The sequence below is a fragment of the Vanessa tameamea genome, chromosome 26, assembly GCF_037043105.1.
Source record: "Vanessa tameamea isolate UH-Manoa-2023 chromosome 26, ilVanTame1 primary haplotype, whole genome shotgun sequence".
In the NCBI taxonomy this organism is placed as follows: domain Eukaryota; kingdom Metazoa; phylum Arthropoda; class Insecta; order Lepidoptera; family Nymphalidae; genus Vanessa; species Vanessa tameamea.
The window spans coordinates 987191-995417 of record NC_087334.1 but is presented as its reverse complement, the minus strand read 5'-3'; the positions used below and the strand labels follow the sequence as shown (position 1 = coordinate 995417).

At 33.0% G+C, this 8227-nt stretch overlaps 1 protein-coding gene across 1 annotated transcript in view; it reads right to left on the bottom strand.

Annotated features, from left to right (window-relative positions):
• The window catches only part of LOC113393159 (protein lethal(2)essential for life-like), a 206259-nt gene that overhangs the window by 89875 nt on the left and 108157 nt on the right, over positions 1–8227 (bottom strand). The gene's annotated exons all lie outside the window — the stretch shown is intronic.

Below are 8227 nucleotides of genomic sequence, written 5' to 3'. Positions count from 1 at the left end.
GTCTAATTTGGTCTGAGCGCTACCGACTACGATGTTTCACCATCGGACGCAGCTAACATTCATATTTACAATTTTATAGAAAATTTAACATTGTTCATTATTTTATTATTATGAATTTAGTAAAAATTTATTGTAAAGATAATTTTAGCTCGCTACTAACTAGCGCATATAAGTTTAGAAATAACGTTAATGTATTGCGAAAATATATCAAAATACGTACTTACAAATATATATCGAAATTCTTGAACTCATTTAAAGTGTAACTTAACTATGTTTTATTTAATAGCTTTTTAAAATTTCACTATAGTTGCAAATGTTACATTTGTTTATAAGTAATTAATTATCTGCACTTAGTCAAAAGCACACTCGCAAAATGAGCCGTATTCTACGTCTATGACTACGACAGCTTTAGGTAGGTAGACTAGTCATTTTACTTATACATAATCTGTGACTACGAATCAATGGTAAATTACTATCAATATACAATAGCTTTTTGAAACATCAAACGAGCAGCTTGCATCGGTGTAAGGAGCCGTTTACACTTTACGAAACGTGTAAACGAATCTTTAAATCGTCGATGCACCGACAAACATAAGATCTAAGATCCTATGTATCTGGCCTGCCCATAACCACATTGGCTCACTCATCCTTCAAACTCAAATACATGTCAGAATATTATCGTGCTACAGATTAACGTTAAACTAAGTGGTACAATGAGTCGCGTCTGCACAGAGATTCCCGAGTAAATAATGTTACGGGTGTTTTATGAAAAAATGTCGATTTCCATTTACAACTATTATTGTATCGTTTTGAAAAAGGGCAATGACTCATTACCTGTACATCTAGCTGTCGAATTTAGCCTCGTGTTACTCGCTAAGTATTTCATTCACGTAGAGGCTATCTCTTCGGACATAGACTCGTATACTAAGAAGAGCATCATTGAATTTTCTTGTACAACTATCATTTATTTATATTTCTGCAGATATTTTTAACTTTGCCGAATCAAAAATTCAAATCATTGGTAAAAATACTTTAATAAAAAAAGCATGTTATTCAATACAAGATTATATAGATGATAAAAAAGCGTGGAGCTAATACTTGTTGACTTGCAGGATATATTATATTCATATATAATTGTATCTAACCAATATAACTTTGTATTTTAAATGTTGGAAAAGAGTAACTACTGAGTTTCTTACTAACTACTGATTACTGAGTTCTTCGCGGTAGAAACTAATACATTCCGAACCGGTGGTAGCTTCACTTAATAAGTATAGTTTGTTAAATGACGATTCAAAAATTCTTTTAAAAGCCTACTTGAATAAAGTATATTTTGATTATGATTGATTTTGTTTTATAATACATTGATAGGAATATATCATCTAGTGCTAAGTAGTAAAATTGTCTATGTCTATATCACATTGTCTTTGATTGAAGAGTGTTTTTGACAATCAATAGGATATGTAAGAGTTTACTCTATTCCAACCATATGAGGAGAATAGCCAAATAAACAACATTTGACAGCAAATTGACGCGATATCATTGGTCGAGAGCGTGATTAAACTATGATGCCCACTATGAATTTGCGAAAAAAATGGCGGAAAATAAAGTGAAATCAGCATATCGTATGAAATACGTAAATCTAAGGTTTATTTATCTTTTTTCCTACTTCCATTGGAATAGGATAAGTGTCGGAGGATTTCGTAATATTCTATGCTAATATTATGAACGCGAAGGTAACTCTGTCTGTAACCTCTTCACTATTAAGCCGCTGAACCGATTTCGATGAAGTTTGGTATCGAGATAATTTGAGTACCGGGATAGGATATGGGCCTTTTTAAATCGAGACGGTAAAACGGTTTGCATACTCTATGTAAAGTATTGTAAATTTATTTTGCGCGGGTAAATATAAGACAGTAAATAGTATAAATAGTAAATAAACCAGACTAAAAACTCAATAGTCATAATTATACATTTATCTCTCTCAATGTTTACCAACTAACTCTTGTTGGAGCGGCGTGATGGATTGGGTCCAAACACATCCTAAGAAAAGAGGCCTTCTCCCAGCATTTTCCAGTGCTGACCTAGAAGACGTCTTTCGAAGATATTTGCGAACTATTATTCTATCTAAAGAGCGCAGTATATTATACTGAATGTATATATAAGTAAGTGTCCAGTTTTTCAAGACGACAATTTTTAAATTAACGTGGATATTTTTATTTCTATAAGTATTTGAAACGGGATATTTACCATGTTTTTTATTTTTATTTGGTGGAGCTCTATATTTCGGCATTATCCACGAATGTCTTGTTCACGAACTCGTGAGAAGTTGTGTTTATCAAGAATATTGATATTTTACTATTTAAAAAATAATGATTTTTGATGTACCTTCAAATATTTTATGCATGATTTTAACGGTATAATTATTGTACAATATATATATATAAAGTTTATGTATCTAAATATAATAAACAGCATTACTTTTCAAGCACATTTATACTCTAAATGACGATGAATTAATAATTATCAGGTAAACTCTTAAAGACAATACACGAAGCGGTGTCGCAAACCGTGAATCACGACTTTCTCTGTCAGTTCTGTTTGCGGAGTAATTAGGTATACACAAGGTTACGACACGGTTCACTTTTTTATTGTTTTCCAAAACAGTACATTACAGCAGTAGTGTTCGTAAAACATTGTATATACGAGATACTCACGTTACCTACATACCGAGAGCCGCAATGGCCCCGTGACCGGGACACGCAAATCTTAACCGAAGATTTTGGGTTCTGATTACGGATTTATTGAGGCATAATTTATGTTTTTAATAGTATTGTTTAAATACTATATATTGATTATTACTACAGAGTCCTGTCTGTCCCACAGAGCTTCTAGGACATAGTCTTCTGGTTTCGGAGACAATGAGATTTAGGCATAGAAAAAGTTTATTTATTCGGTTTTACCTAATATAAAGAGCGGTTTACAAGAAAGGTTTGTATAATTTGTACAAAATGGCTGAAGTATGACGATGTTTTGGTAAAAAAAAACTGTTTAAGTAAGTGTACATGGCTAACGCTGGCTAAATCCCGCGTATTCACTAGAACAACTTATTTGAATAAAAATATTTTGACATTTGATAACTTTTTCTTTTTCGAAAAACTTCTTATATAATATATTATACTCTATACAATAATTACATAATAATCTTATTTTATCAATGTTTTTAAAATTATTTTTGAGTTACGAAACTGTATGTCATGCTCATCTCGAAAGAAAGACCGTCCTACGTGCTTCACGTCACGCCTCCGACATGACACACGGTCGTATCACCAACACCTGAAGAACTATAATTCATTTGTTGATTCATTTGTGCGTATTGTTTTTAAATAAACTAGATAAAACGAATTAACTTTGGACTGGAAGTTTGATACAAATGTTACTTATCACTAATTTACTGGTAATATAATTTTTAATTAAAGTAGAACCAGTAGGTATGTTTCAGCCACATACAAAGTAAATTCAAACTAAATAAAAATATATAGTTGATATGACGTTCAAGTTTCTTTAATCAGCGACTTATAAATATGTCGTGAAGGTCTACACAGAACTCGCTTTAGATTATAGATAATAAATAATTATATAATTATTATGGATAATAAGTCATCTTCGATGTTCTTAGTCTTCAGGATCAATTCATCATAAAATCTGTCACCTGTCGATAAATAAACTAAAGAGTCGAACTGTTGTGTTATTCATTTATTTTATCGCCAAACTGTTTTGTTCGTACTTTTGAGATTATACTCATAAGTCTTGCCTAAATGTTTATTTACTAAATACTAATCATCATAACAGATTCCTGCATAGACCCTACTCATCCATGGTCTTCTAGCGTACTCTAAAATATAATAGATACTAATCAAAGACCTTTAGACATAGACAAATATACTTCTTTTTACTAATTGTTATATTTCTAACAATAATTCCTCGTGCTCAACAGTTATGCAGTAAAAACATCGTGAGCAAAACCTGTATGGCTGACATCCGAAATGGAGCGATAGATTAGACGTAGATAATTTAAGGGAAAACAATGGGTTCGATTTGAAGGATGTGTTAGTATAATTACGTAAAAGGAACAAAACATCTTTTTTCCCGGATTCCTTATTAGGGCGCTCTTTAACCATGGTGGTCAGTTTGCTACGACAATTTGGTACAGCAAGGCAAACCTGATCGATATGAAGGTAGGGTAGACTGGGTACGATTGAAACAAAGCGAATATCTCGTAAACGGTTACGCAAAGAGTGAAGCTTCAAAGAAGAAACGGAATGGACAGCAGGTCCAATACCAGCCCTGCCATGGGGACGGTTGAAACAAATATTTATATATCTTAAATTTCATATATTTGTAAAAATAGTAATCCGGGAACTATAATGATACAACCATATTGTAGCTAAAAGTATACCTTTGAATTTCACGTGTCATAATCGTCACTTTCATTGTTTCAACCGTACCCAGTCTCCCCCTACATCTAACAATTCGATGGAATACGATCGAGGCCGCTCCATCGATATGGGCCTCGGTCAACCTCAAGAGACACTAGCGAACTGTACAGGGCATATAATAGTGCAGATATAGGAGCGCAAACACAAGTCTCAGTTCAGCTCCTTCTCGTCATCCGATAGGACGGCAAATCTGACACGACCGGAAGTAATCCAGGCATAGGTACAGAGACTTTTCGTGATTTCCACAAGGCACAAACTCAAACTCAAATTCCTTTATTCAATATAGAAGCATTATACTTACTTATTGATTGTCAAATTAAACACTACCACCGGTTCCGAAAATAAAATACCTGAGAAGAATCGGCGTAAGAAACTCAGCAAAATGTAAACATTCCAAATTTATTTTTATTTAAATGCTTTATTGACCACCATAAAGCCAATGGGACAAAAGGCGGACTTAATGCCTGAAGGCATTCTCTGCCAGTCAACCTTTAGGTCAAACAGAAAAACCATGAAGGCGGTAATTAAAAATAAATTAAAAATTAATTAACAATATATAACAATATATGCACACACTTATATAAAACTACATAAAAAAACATATACATACATATCCATATAGTATCTACAAAATAAATATTGATATATACTGTCTATCGTAAAAACATATATATAATATAACAATAGTTAATTCAATAATAATAGTGCATAACAGAAATCATAAGAGCTAGGGGCTTTCTGACAATATGTGCTCACGTAGACGAGTTTTAAAAGTAAATTTTGAGGTAGCTTTTATAATATGTTCGGGTACTTTGTTCCATAATCGGACAACTTGAACGGAGTAGGAATTAGAGACGAAACCGGAAGTGTGAGTAGGGACAGAAAGAAGGTAAGAATCCTTAGAACGTAGTTGACGATTGTGGTTATCACAAAGAAATTTGAATTTGCCTTTCAAATAATCGGGAGAGAGAGGATCAAAGAGAATAGAGAAAAGAGATGAAAGTAATCGGAAGTCTCAACGTTGTCTAATATCTGTTCTGCTTAGATACATGTCATTCATTTATAAAAATATGCATGGTGTCGGTGTCATTCTCGTTCGAAAACTGACGCGCCATAGAAACGACGGCATTGCGTTGCAACACCGCAATGCTGGTGTGGAACTCAATGCGTTGAAAGAGTAACGTAGCTGTAACGCAACGCACTGGCAACGCCCGCGTGACCTCACTCTTACTAACAGCTCCGCGCGGTTTTAACCGCGTTAAACATTACTGCTCCGTTCCGTGGGTCGTAGCCCGAAGCTGTAGTCTTAAAATCTTTATCAATAAATGGGTTATTTAAGGCAAACTCTTTTATAAAATCGGACTGGGAGATCCCGAGTTTCGCGCGCTACACCAAACAAATTCTAACATTTTTATGCAATATATAGATGTTATGTTTTATAATTTACAGCTAACCTTGACGAATTGCCAATAGAAAGCATGCAGCCCATACTTCATAATATGTAGACGGATACAACCTTGTTTTCAGCATACAAATTAGAACAAATTATTGCTCTTGGCCGAAACTTAGTAGACTTGCTGTTCTAACATTGAGTATTATTTCTTATTACGATAGCCATAAGATCGAACTTCGTCAATAATATTAAAAAGACATGCATCCGAAAATTCATGAATCTCTGCCAACATTTGTTTCATATTAACGCTATCAATACGTACAAAACAGTTTACACGTAAACTGTAAATTAATATTAGAACGCAAATTACATATTACATTTTCCATTCAACCCTTGAAAAAACATAATTAAATATTTTGGACCCTATTTCAATTGAAGAAACAGTAAAGATAAACAAATCTTTGATTAACATATTCCGATTAGATATTTGCTAACAGCTCTATCACATCGTGCACTACAAACAGTTTTTGATTAATATATCTTTATTTATAATACAACAGGTATTCCACTTACTCTTTAATTTTACTTCCAAAGTTCCGATAACATTTTTTCATTTAACATTCAACTTCGCGCGCAATAAGACGCCATTTTTTCGGGAATCCATGATGAATACCACAGACTATTCACGATCTCGATCTATAATACGCGTCAATTAAATGTTCCACATTCTTTGGATAATTTCTTCTTTTGTTGGGGCGAGATGATATACTAAAATGTTTTGTAGATTCTGTATCCGAGGATCAACAGGCATTTGGTAAAAACGCATAAATAGTTTTAAGGTATTCTATAGATCCATCCACTAAAATCTAGAACAAAACTCAAATGATCAACTTGTAGTTTCAGTAAGTTCAATGACCATTAGACATGAGGACTAAAATATATCTTATCGTATATATGGTAAAGTTGAGTTTCGTCTGTATAGTTTTTTTTTTTTTTACTTTTATTTCCTTTTAATTAAATAGTTATTTAAATAGTTTTCAAATTAGGTTAAGATGTTGATTGTTTTCTTTTTGTGCATGTTGTGTTCTTCTTTAAGTAATTGTGACAATAGAATATAATTTTACTTTGTTATATTATATTATTATAATCAGTGTACACATTGTTGAACCAAATAAAATAAAAATAAATAAATAAAATATATATGGTAAAGTTGAGTTTCGTCTGTCCTTTTAAGGTGCGGTATATAATTCGAACTCAGGGAAGGTCATCATTAATCATTGTTGTTTATTGTTATATACATTATGTTTCTAAATATTTCAGGAATGATCGCGATTGTAAATAATAGCAGTATAAAAGAGCAGTTTCGTGATGGCGTTGTCAGTATAATTTTGGAAGCGATACTGATATATATCTGCGAAGCGAAGCACAAGGACGACATCTGCGGATATAGCGAAATCTCTGGACCTCTGGGAACTGCTGGCCGATTTGCCATATCGAACTAATTTATTTTATTTACTGTGATAATGTAGCATTTCGAAATGGAAGGCAACTAGAAATGTACGCTACGCGTCAACGATACCTCGATAACGAGGACCAGGCAGTTATCAATGATCATTGATAACTGGCTTCAGAAAATGGTTCTGGTACATTTCTTCACACTGTAACGCCGGCATCTTCCTTCTAACGCCAAATATTACTTGTTAAAAAGCTTTCGATGAAAACAAGAAATGTTCCATTACAAGAACACAAAATACAATAGTCAATAGCATTACAGCAAATCGCTTCTTCACAGAGATCCACTTTTCGTTATAGATGCGGATATCCTCCTTGTATTTTTAAACTATGTTTCTATGCCGTCGCGGAACCGACTTTTATTTGATTTCTAGAACATTCCTGAAATATATAGTAACTTATCCATACATAATAAAAAACAATAATAATTACTGTCATGATAATTACAAACAGTACAACCTAAATTCGACTTTACGCGTAAACACAATAAGATATATTTTAGTTATCATATCAAATGAATACATCCATGAACTGTACCTCCGCTAACTTCTAAATCACTCAACGGCATTTGATGCGCTTTTAAACTAATATATCGAGCTTTAAACGAGGAACGTATGTATATATTTTGTACAAAATTGCTGACCTGTAACGACATTTTATTCAAAAACTGTTTACGTACTCTTACATAGATAGTGTTGGTTAAGCATTGGGACATATTATATAAAAACTATGTACAACTTAGGCCTTAAAATAAGACGTCTATCTTCGCTACATACGATCATAAGAACTATTTTTATCTTACTAAAATCAATGAAAAAAGCTT